This window comes from Callospermophilus lateralis, unplaced genomic scaffold (genome assembly GCF_048772815.1).
Source record: "Callospermophilus lateralis isolate mCalLat2 unplaced genomic scaffold, mCalLat2.hap1 Scaffold_535, whole genome shotgun sequence".
In the NCBI taxonomy this organism is placed as follows: domain Eukaryota; kingdom Metazoa; phylum Chordata; class Mammalia; order Rodentia; family Sciuridae; genus Callospermophilus; species Callospermophilus lateralis.
In genome coordinates, this window is record NW_027514466.1 from 61,114 (window position 1) to 72,929 (window position 11,816).

An 11,816-nucleotide genomic window follows, 5' to 3' on the forward strand; every position below is an offset into this window, starting at 1 on the left:
GAGCACATGAGCTTGTGTGTGCAATGTTGCAAAATAATGTCCTACAGTTGGCTGCAATTTTAAAAGCTGAAAGCAATTCTTTTTGAGCTTACATAGGACAAAATAGACTGCTACTTTCTGGAATTGTGCAAGATAATAATAAATTAAAATGGAAAACAATTTCCAAGCACAGAGAGACATTTTATGAATCTTATAAGAGTCAAGTCTTTACAGTTTTAGTAAAATTTTAATAGAGCATGTGGAGAATGCATAAAGTTAAAAAAATAGAAGAATTAGAATACTAGATCATGAGTCAAATTAAAATATATTTGTGTCTTATACTCAGAACACTTTCTAGTTTTTAAACATTTTCCAGTTAGTTTGTTAATATTTATATTAGTGAGCTATAAAATTAGATAACTATCATACAGTTCTAAGTATTTTCTCTATGATGTTTTTATTTTCCTTATTTAGGTATTTTTAAAGTATGTGTTGTCAGGTTTATCATATCAATTTCTTCTGTGTTTGTCTCTTATAAAGGAATCTCCTATGTCCAATGTGTATATTTTATTTTCCTATTTTGTCTAATAATACTGGAAAAGTTCCTGTTTTTTACCCATGTTTGTTTGTTTGTTTAAACACCAATATCATATCCATATAAACCCTATTAAATCTTCTATTAAACATCCTATATATTTTAATAGCTCATATGTGTATTTTAGACACACTTGTATTTCTAATATATTTTGATTTTTTAAATAATTATAAATACTTTTTTAAAAGTTGAACATAAAAAGTAGTCACAATTATCACTATATAGTCTGATGAATAATTATACTCTTTAAGACTCAAATAATAATAAGACCCAGATCAAGGCACAGAGCATTATAAGCATACCTAAATTTTATCTACCCACATAGGAAAAAAATTTAATAGTGCTTCCATTTGCAGGTCAAAATGGATGGCTCATACCACTCTGGTCTCATAGGATTATATTCTCTACTGACATTACAGCCCTCTTAGGTTGTGTAAGCACACCCTGTGATGCTCATACAATGAAACTATGGTATTTCTCAGACCATATACCTGGCTTTAAGTGATGAACAACAGTATTCTAATATTCTACAATGGTAGTCTAGTTTTGACGACACAGAAACCTCATAAAATTGGAATCACAAGAAAATGAAAGTACAAGTGAGGTCTTCCCTGCTTCATATGATGCTCTGTTGTCCACATAAATTACCATAGCATGCATTTATTTGTTAATTTTCATTTATTATGGTATTGCATTATATGAATGCACCAAATCTGTATTAGCCTATGGATTATTTCAATATGTGAAATTGTGTATACTATTAATTTGGATTTTCATATATGTACTTTTATACTTTTTACTCATCTGTTCTCTTTCTATTAGAGTTCATTATGGCAATTATGTATTTCTGGAGTTTTTTCCTTTCATTTAAGTATTTAAATAATACTTAAATAAATAATACTATGTGTTTACATAGTATTTTAATTTCAAATTATTTATTTATTGGTTGGAAATATTTTCTTCTCTATCTTCACTTGTTATGTTTATGAACTAATTTAATCTGTTCTCCTCTGATGACTCCCAAGTTTCTTTCCCAGCCTAGAACTTTTCCCTGCATTTTCAACTAATATTTCCCACATGCTTATTTTAAATATTGATTTATAATATGCATTGCAGACTTAAAAGCTCTCAATCAAAACATTGGTATTTCCCCCCAATTTTTTTTATGCTATGAGGCTTTATTTCAGCAACTGAATATTTACTTATGCTTGTTTAGATCAAAAACCTTGAGGTTCTGTATTTTTTTAATTGGTTGTTCAAAACATTACAAAGCTCATGACAATTCATCTTCCATACATTTGATTCAAGTGGGATATGAACTCCCATTTTTTACCCCAAATACAAGTTGCAGAATCACATCGGTTACACATCCACATTTTTATTCTCTAAATAATCTCTCAGCAAATTCCGTTGACCAGTACCTAACTTTTAGACCTACCAGTACCTAACTTTTGCATTCATTTTTTACATCTTTGCTTATTTACTTTTTTTTTATTCTGTCACATAAATGAGAATATAAATGGCATGATAAGAGGAATCTTTATTGAAATTTCAGAATCTAAAAAAGCTCATAACAGGCAATCAGAATTATATAGTAAATTAGAATCTTGCGTTAATAAAATATTAGGACTCTCTTTGGTATAGGACACACATGTTCAATTCTCCTTATTTTTAAAATCTATAAATATATTTGTTTTATTTATGAGAGACGTTATTCAAAACAGTGATAATGCTTGATAATATTATAATATATCATGTTTTTCATGAATTTTGACAGTAGTATACTCTCTGCGTTTATAGTAACTTGTGTGAAATATATTGTCCTTTAATGTAAATTGTATCTAAGTTCTAACCTGAGTAGTTGTTAATAAATTTTGTTCTAGGATTCTTGGCCCCAATCACCAAGAATGTCCCTTCCTGTCTTAGTTCAGGCTGCTAAACTGAAGTACCAAAGACTGATTAGCTAATGAAAAAAACAAAAATCTGAAAGTTCTGGAGCCTGGAAGTCTTAGGATAAGAGTGCCAGCATTTCAGGCTCTGGTCAGGGCTCCATTCTCAGTTACAGACTTACAACTTTTTGTATCAACTTTTTGTGTTCTCAGAAGGCAAGAGAGCTCATTAGGGTTTCATGAGTTCTCCATGCTTATAACATTATAAATTCCCCAATTTTATCACCTTAAAATTAAGATTTAACATGTGAATTTAGGGAGACATATGCATTCAGTCTGTGATATCCTTTTGTAAAAATTAACATTAGGAAATATACAGTGGAGTCTGCAATCACATGTGGGCAAATAGTTTTCATTTCTGAATTTTTATGAACTCATCTTCTCCTTTTAATTTTGACAGTGTGCAAGTTGCCAGATGTATGAATGAAAATAATCTTCTACATAATCTAATTATTATCTCTTACAGCATCTCCTGCAACATCTAATATTGTGCTTTTTTGAGTAGACATCTTAAAACTTTAGCAATTTAAAAGTGACTAATATTAATTAATTCACCTGCAGAGGGTGATTATTATCAAACTATTCTTTTTGAAATTTGTGTTTGTTCATTTTAGTTATACACAACAGTAGAGTCTATTTTGACATGTTCATACAAACATGGAATATCTTATTCTAATTAGGATCCCAATCTGTGGATGTGCATAATGTTGAGATTCATGGTGGTATATTCATATATGTACATTGGAAAATTATGTCATATTTATTTCATTGTCTTTCCTTTTCCTGTCACCTCTGTTTTACCCTTACTCATTTTGTCTATCCATTGAAATTATATTCTTTCTCTCCACCCCCTGGTTGTGTGTTACCATCTACATATTAGAAAAAAGATTCAAACTTTGTTTTGTGGTATTGGTTTATTTCACTTACCATGATAGTCTCCATATTCATCCATTTATCAGCAAATGTCATGGAGTTAAACTTCTTTATGGCTGAGTAATATTACATTGTATATATACCACATTATCTTTATACATTTACCTGCTGAAAGCATTTATGTTGATTCTATAGCTTAGCTCTTGTGAATTGAACTTCTAGAAACATTGATGTGCCTGCGTCATTGTACTGTGCTGATTTTAAGTTCTTTGTAATATACCAAAGAGTGGGATGGCTAGGTCAAATAGTGGTTACATTTCTAGTTTTTTGAGGAGTCTCTATACTGCTCTCCAGAATGGTTGCACCAATTTGCAGCCCCACCAACAATGCAAGGGTGTATCTTTTTCCCCAGATCCTTGTCAACATTTATTGTAATTTGCATTCTTGATAATTGCCAATCTTACTAGAGTGACATGAAACCTCAATGTAGTGTTAAATTGCCTTTATCTAATTGCTAGAGATATTGAACTTTTTAAATGTATTTGTTGACCATTTGTATTTCTACTTCTGAGAAGTATCTATTTAGTTCCTTTGCTCTTTGTTTGTTTGTTTTGTTAAAGTTTTTTTAGTTCTTTGTATGAAGTCCAATAGAATAGAATAGGAGACACAGATAAACCCACATGAATACAGTTATTTCATACTCAACAAAGGCACCAAAAACATACGTTGTAGAAAAGATAGCCTATTCAACAAATGGTTCTGGGAAAACTGGAAATCCATATGTATCAGAGGGAAATTCTACCCCTATCTCTCATCCTGCACAAAATTCAACTCAAAGCGGATCAAGAATCTAGGCTTCAGTCCAGAAACCTTCAAGCTACAAGAAGAAAATTTATGACTAACACTTCAACATGTTGGCTCAGAAACTGACTTCTTCAAGAAGACTCCTAAAGCACAAGAAGTAAAATCCAAAATCAATTAACATGATGTTATCAAATAAAAAAGTTTCTTCACAGCAAAGGAAAAAATCAAGAATGTTAACAGAAACCCTTCAGAATCGAAGAAAATATTTGACACTCATATCTCAGATAATGCCTTAATTTCCAGAATTTTTAAACTATTCTTAATTATTTGCAAAATGTACTTAAATCACTGTGTGATTTAGAAATTATTGAAAATTTTGATGAGTAAAAATAACCTCACATTATGGAGGGATTCCTGCATTCAGAGATTCAGTGAAATTAGGGTCTAGAAGCTTAAATTAACTTAAAATACAGATGTCTTTCTTAGGTCTATTATTTAAAACTATGATGGAAATACTTGCAGAATGTTTCATTAGAATACCAACTTATAATGGGAGTGGTGGCTCATGCCTGTAATCTCCAGGGCTTGGGAGGCTGAGAAAGAAGGATCACGAGTTCAAAGCTGGTCTAAGCAAAAGTGAGGCACTAAGCAATTCAGAGACAATTTAGAAACAATTCTGACTCTAAATAAAATGCAAAGTATGGCTGGGGATGTGACTCAGTGCTCAAGTGCCCCTGAGTTCAATCCCCGGTATCACTCCCCCCCAAAAAAAATACCAACTTATATATCACAAAACAATTTGTTAGTACAGTCAATTATGATGATTCCAAATTCAATGTTTGTCAGTATTTTAAAACCACAGATTTGACATACAGGTGAGAGGTGGTTCGTATTAATGATACTTTTCAATGAAAATTGAGTAAAATAATTGGCTCAGCCACATGATGATCATCAGAACACCATTTTTCTTTGTACAGAGAGTAGTTTCTGAGTAACTTTAGTGAACTGTGTAGGAAGAAATATCACATATGAAAAAGTAGCAGAGACTTTTATTTTGGAAAATAGTATCTTCAATTTCTGACTACACAACTTCCTGGAGTTATGACTTTGGGTAATTTGCTTAGATGGTCTCAATTTCTGGTTCATAAACTTTTTTTTTTGTACTGGGCATTGAATCCAGGGATACTTTACCACTAAGCCAAACCCCAGTCCTTTATTTATTTATTTATTTATTTAATTTTTTTTTATATATTTTCACTTTTAGACAGTGTCTCTCTAAGATGCTTAGGGCCTCACTAAATTGTCAAGGCTGACTTTTAACTTGAGATTCTCCTGATTAAGCTTCCTGAGCCACTGGGATTACAAGCATGCACCACCATGTCCTGCTTGTTTCATTATCCTTAAATAAAAGACCAAATATCTTTTTTGTAGTTCTCAACAGCATAAAAAGAATTGAAGCAACATTCAGTACTCCCCATATTTCTGAAGAATAATGTAAAAAGTAGAGTGAACTCAACAATGAAATAATTAACAGATTTAATATTCTCAAACATAAAACACAAGTGAAAATAATAAATTTAAATTTGCTGACTTTTAGATTATTATAGATCATAGCTCTGTGAGCAGCTTTGTAAAGTATCATTTTTCAAATGTTATGGGCTTTTTGCTCACTGTGGCAACGTTGTGCTATGCAGAGGTAGAGACAAAGCAACCTTGGACAGTGTTCAAAATAAGGAGTGCAATTGTGTTCCAAGAAAATGTTATTTTGGACATTGAAGTTTGCATTTTATATAAATATTATGTTTCACAAGATACAATTCTTATTGTTTTAACCCCACTTTAAAATGTAAAACTAATTTTTAATTTGTGTACTATTCAAATATTGGCAGAGGCCAAGTTTAGCCTGCAGAGTGTTTTAATAACAGTGCATATTAAATCAGTGAGAGTAGGAGAAACAGGTATACCTGGATTTATAGAAATATTCTGTAATATTTTTTAAAGAATCATTAATAAGGGACTAAAATGAGACCCAAATCCTTCATTTGTTGGCCTATTCCTTTCCAGTGAACTTTATTCTAGGCAAATATTTTATCCTATACACCTTGATCTGATCATCATTCAAAACTACTTCACTTCAGAAATAGGAAATTTGAACTTCTTATTTTGTGGTCACTATCAGTTCCATCTCTCGTGTTTCATCATACTCTCTTACTTTATGGGACATTTTAACTCCTTCATGTTAAATTATCACCTAATTTATGTCTCTGTTTTTTTTCTGTTGTTGTTGTTTTGTTTCACTAAATAAATCCCATGCACCATTATTTACGCTACTCTTTACCTTTTCTCTGACATTGGGTGAAAGTCAACTCCTAGTACCTCATTTCTATGAGCATTTTCTTTCATTTGTTCATCAACTGGAAGTATGAGTTTGGGGAATATATAAAATAATAAAAAGAAATAAAAATGACAATAATATTATATAATAATATAGTAATGATGTGTTAAAATATAATAAAAACTAAAAAAAACAAAAATAAAAAATGTAAATAAATACTCAACAAAACAGAAAGCCTCTACCAAATATGTTCTACACATAAATTGTCCATCAATATTGCCTAGACATATCATCAATTCAAAAATTGAGCACTCAGTGTAAGCCAGTTCCTCCTCTAAATACTGAATGCATGGGAGTGAATACGTAATTATTAATAGCTAAATGTAACAAAATAACAAGATTGTTTTATGAGAAATAAAAAAGGGACCTAACTAATTAATCTAGGAAAATATATTTGTGCTGAGTTCTAAAAGAAAACTTTGTTTAGTATTGAGAAGAGAAGGAGAAAGATAATTCTTCAGGAAAAATAGAATGTTTGAAAGCATGGAGTAACGTTATTGTTGGGCAACAACAAGGAAACTCATTTATTTGTGTGGTATATTACCTCTGGAGAGACAGTAAATATTTTGAGGATAAGAAATTAAGGTTAGGATGGGGAGGACTTTGTAAGCCATTTGGACTCTCAATATTTGTCCTAAAGAAAACTTACTGCCAGTAGAATATTTTAAAAATTAAGGTGACATGATATTTTCTTCACATTCAGAAGATAACTTTTAGAATCTCAGGGAATTGGAGATGGGAGTCCTGGAGTCCGAGGCCCATAAGGATGTCCTTGCTGTTAAAAAGAAAAAAAAATGAGAAAAAAAGCTGGCATGGCTCAGGGTTACTCTAGTAGAAAAGGATGACAACGAGGTTGGGCTTGCTTGAACAACTGGATTGTTGTAATATAATTTACAGAAATGAGAAATAATAGGCAAAAACAGAGTTTTGAGGAAAATGAGTTTATTTTACAGTCTAGGTAGATTTAAAAACAAAACTGAAGAAAAATTTCCAAAGCAAGCAGTTGATTTCACCAGGTATGAGACTGAATAAAGGGAACCATATAGAAATATCTGGTAATTGTCAGAATATTCTCAGGATTTGAAGCATAGGCACATGTGCGATTACCCACCATCAACAACTCACAGTTATGTGGGAGCAAGGGCTGTGCCATCTTTGTTCATGGCAGTATTTCAGTGTCTCAGAAGAACATCCAGTACATCTCAGAAACTCAATATTAATTTATAATTTTTCTAACAGAATAAATCAGATGTCATGATACATTGGCTTTATGGGAATTAAAAAAAAAGAAGAAGAAAAGAAAGCAGGTATCAGAAGCACTAAGTCTTTTTTTATCCACATATTTTTTATAGTGAAATCAAAGTAATGATTCAAAACCCAAATTGCACCATACCTTTCTCCTCCTTACACCATCTCAAGGAATCCCCATTGCTCATACCCAGATGTTAATGGCTGTTGGTGGTTATTTACATTCTCATCCACTGTCTGCATGTATTTAGTTCACTCTCATTTTATTTGCATATGATTAATGCCATTTTTCTGTTTTGATACTGCACTGGGAAGATTTTACTTGCTCTTAACTAACCAGTGCAATCTCACTTCTCTTAGCACATGTTTGAACTTGTCATTCAATGACCCAGTGCATTGATGATTGAGATTCTAACTCAATAGGTCCTTTTTTTACTACACATATATGGTATCTACTGCAGCTATCTTAGGGGTAAGCTTTAGAATGTTGACAATTACAGACAATATTGAGACTCACCAGACATCAAAAACAAAATTCTAATGAAGACTTTACCAATGGCTGCTTTGGTCCCTCTGAATTTCCCAGCTAATAGTTACTGAATCATGGGAAAATTCTTTACTATGACATTTAAGGTTGCTTATCATCTCTCCTGATTTATAGCTGAGCTTCACCTTTCCCATTGTCAGCTCTGATTTTTATTTTTAACATCTTATTAAGCATTTTTTATCTCCCCTGTCTCTTGAGAAATACAAAGAAATATAGAACTAAATAGCTAATTGTCTAAATAATTTTTTATGAAAGAAAATTTAGCACACAAAAAAGAGAGATTATTTATAAAATATTTTTTTCAAACATATTCTTAATAAAATCAATACACATAGAAACTATTCCTTACTTTTTTGGATATACAGAAGCACCAAATTTACATAAGACCTTTTTTTCACCCTAAATTTCTTTTGATGCAGTTAGAAACACTAAGGGGGGGGAGGGCATTTGAAAAATCTTGTCAATTTATAAGTGGGTTCGTGTCTAACAATGGACTATTTCACACAGAGAACTTCTATTTTCCTCATTTCAATGGCAGAAAACAGAGGTGATGCTCACAGAGCACAGGTATATTGTGCTGCACCACACAAATGGGTGGCAAAAAATAAGGTGGTAACATTGTTCTGCTGACAGCTGCAACTCAAGCACACTCCCCCCCAGTTGCTTTATATACATGTCTGTTGAGAGATTTCAGACTATCAGTAGTTACTCATGTTTCTTTTCTGTGAAGATAACAAGAGCCACTTAATATTTTAAAAATCCCCTCATTTTGCTCAATTTATTGAATCTTCATACTGCCCTATCTTTCTGCAATCCATTCTGAACTTGCACCGCCTGCTTTGTTACCATCAGAACCCTGGCTCTGAGCTAAAAATGAATGTCAAAGATTGTGCCTAAGGCTGTTTTGAATCATTTCCAAGGGATGATTATTCTGTCTGAAACTCTATTCTTGTGTTTTTTTAAATAACTTGCCGGACAGAAAGGTAGTGTAAGAATTTGCAAGTCATATATCCATGGGCCATGTAAGATTTTTCTCCAGAATAAGGAAGATTGTTTATTTACAGGAACTTCTTATTCTTTCCCTTCATTTTCAAAGAGAGTCCTGAAGCTGAAGAATCACTTTAGGAGTCTTTGAATACACAAACTTAACATTTAAATAAACAATAATTCATCTGTTTTAAGATCTAAAATTTTCAAAATCTCATTTTCTCCACAAAAGTTCAGAGCTAAGCCCTTCTTGTTTCCACTCCCCCTCCCCTCGGTCGTGGGCTGCTTTCATGCTTCCCCAGGCTCCAGAGGGGGTGGAGCAGCTGAGTGGCCCCAAGTCCGGTGGGCGCCGTGCACCTGTTGTTTGCAGGAGCCCGCGACCCTCTGGGCGGCTCTCTACGGGCGGGGGAGCGGCGCCGCAGAGCCCACCAGTCAGGTGGCCGCGGGCAGGGCGGGGAGCATGGTGAGCGCAGGCCCGACCACCCCGGCGCCGGGCCAGGGCCAGGGCCAGCGTCCTCAGCCTCAGCCTCCCCAGGGGCAGCCTCTGCAGCCGCCTCCGCAGCTCAGGAGCATGGGGGGCGGCAGCAGCAGGCAAGAGAAAAGCCTGGGGCTGCTCACCACCAAGTTCGTGTTGCTGCTGCAGGAGGCCAAGGAAGGCGTCCTGGATCTCCAAGCGGCTGCAGATACTTTAGCTGTGAGGCAAAAAAGAAGAATTTATGATATCACCAATGTTTTAGAAGGAATTGATCTGATTGAAAAAAAGTCAAAAAATAGTATCCAATGGGAAGGCGTAGGTGCTGGCTGCAATACTAAAGAAGTAATAGACAGATTAAGTTTTCTTAAAGCTGAGATTGAAGATTTAGAACTAAAGGAAAGAGAACTTGATCAGCAGAAGTTGTGGCTACAACAAAGCATAAAAAATGTGATGGACGACTCCATTAATAATAGATTTTCCTATGTGACTCATGAAGACATCTGTAATTGCTTTAATGGTGATACACTTTTGGCTATTCAAGCACCTTCTGATACACAGCTGGAGGTACCTATTCCAGAAATGGGTCAGAATGGACAAAAGAAATACCAGATCAATTTAAAGAGTCATTCAGGACCTATCCACGTGCTGCTTATAAATAAAGAGTCCAGGTCATCCAAGCCTGTGGTTTTTCCTGTTCCCTCACCTGATGACCTCAGACAGCCTTCCTCTCAGTCCTCAACTCCAGTGACTCCACAAAAATCAAACATAGCAGCTCAGAACCTGCCTGAGCAACTTGTCTCTGAAAGAAGCCAGAATCTTCAGCAGATACCAGCTACAGAAATATCTTCAGCAGCATCTGTCAGTGGAGATATCATTGATGAGTTAATGTCTTCTGATGTGTTTCCTCTCTTACGGCTTTCTCCTACACCAGCAGATGACTACAACTTTAATTTAGATGATAATGAAGGAGTTTGTGATCTGTTTGACGTCCAGATACTAAATTATTAGATTCTGTGGAAAGTTGGGACTGTTATCTACCTCTAACTGTGTAACATTTTAGACTTCTTAATAACCTAAGTATTTAAAATAATGAATGTAACACCTTTTAGTTCACTGATTCTGAAGTGTTCTTCTCTAATACTTTCTTTTTTACTTCACAAAACTGCAAACATAAAAACAAAGGGCTCTGATGTGATAGGGGAAAAGTTATTTAATATCTACCAGCCTCCCCTACAAACAAGTAGTTACATTTTTGGATTTTAGTTTTCCTTCAATAATGAATCCTTCTGGTTTCTCCTCTTATGAGAGCAAGATAAAAATAGATTTCAGCACATCAAAACAAAAAATGTTGGCCAAGGGCTAATCACTGTTTGTCTAGTATTTTTATTACCATGAAACGATTTCTGAATATCCTTCAATACAAACAGACATTCACTGCCACTTATAAAATGAAGGATGTAAATGAGGATATGTAACTGTTTCAGTGAACAGATTTTGTGAAGTGCCTTTTGTTTTAGCACTTTAAGTTTATCACATTTTGTTGACTTCTGACATTCCACTTTCCTGGAGTATAGGAAAGATCTGTTTATGTAGTTTATTTTTAAAATGTGCCAATGCCTGTACATTAACAAGATTTTTAAAAATAAAGTTGTATAAAACATTAAAAAAAGTTCAGAGCTAAGTATAATATCCACTATTTATATTTTTATGAGAAAAGAAGAATTAATAGGTAAATTATAGCCCAGCGCCTGGCATGCACTTAATATGTTATCATATTTATTGCTATTATTATTAGTGTTATAATTGTTATTTTGTTTTTTTTTATTTGTTGATTCAAGAAAACTGTATTCCTACTTCACTTTTGCTTTTAATTTTTAATTATTTTATTCTTTTAATTGTCTTCTTATCTTTCAAGTGTATATGGAAATTTTAGTATTCATGTATTTTTATTAAAATTTTTACTT

The 11,816-nt window shown here is 33.5% G+C and overlaps 1 pseudogene; it reads left to right on the forward strand.

The window, feature by feature from the left end:
- Positions 1–10,218: 10,218 nt before the first annotated feature.
- On the forward strand, positions 10,219–10,895 carry LOC143389429 (transcription factor E2F5 pseudogene; annotated as a pseudogene).
- The last annotated feature ends 921 nt before the right edge of the window (positions 10,896–11,816 follow it).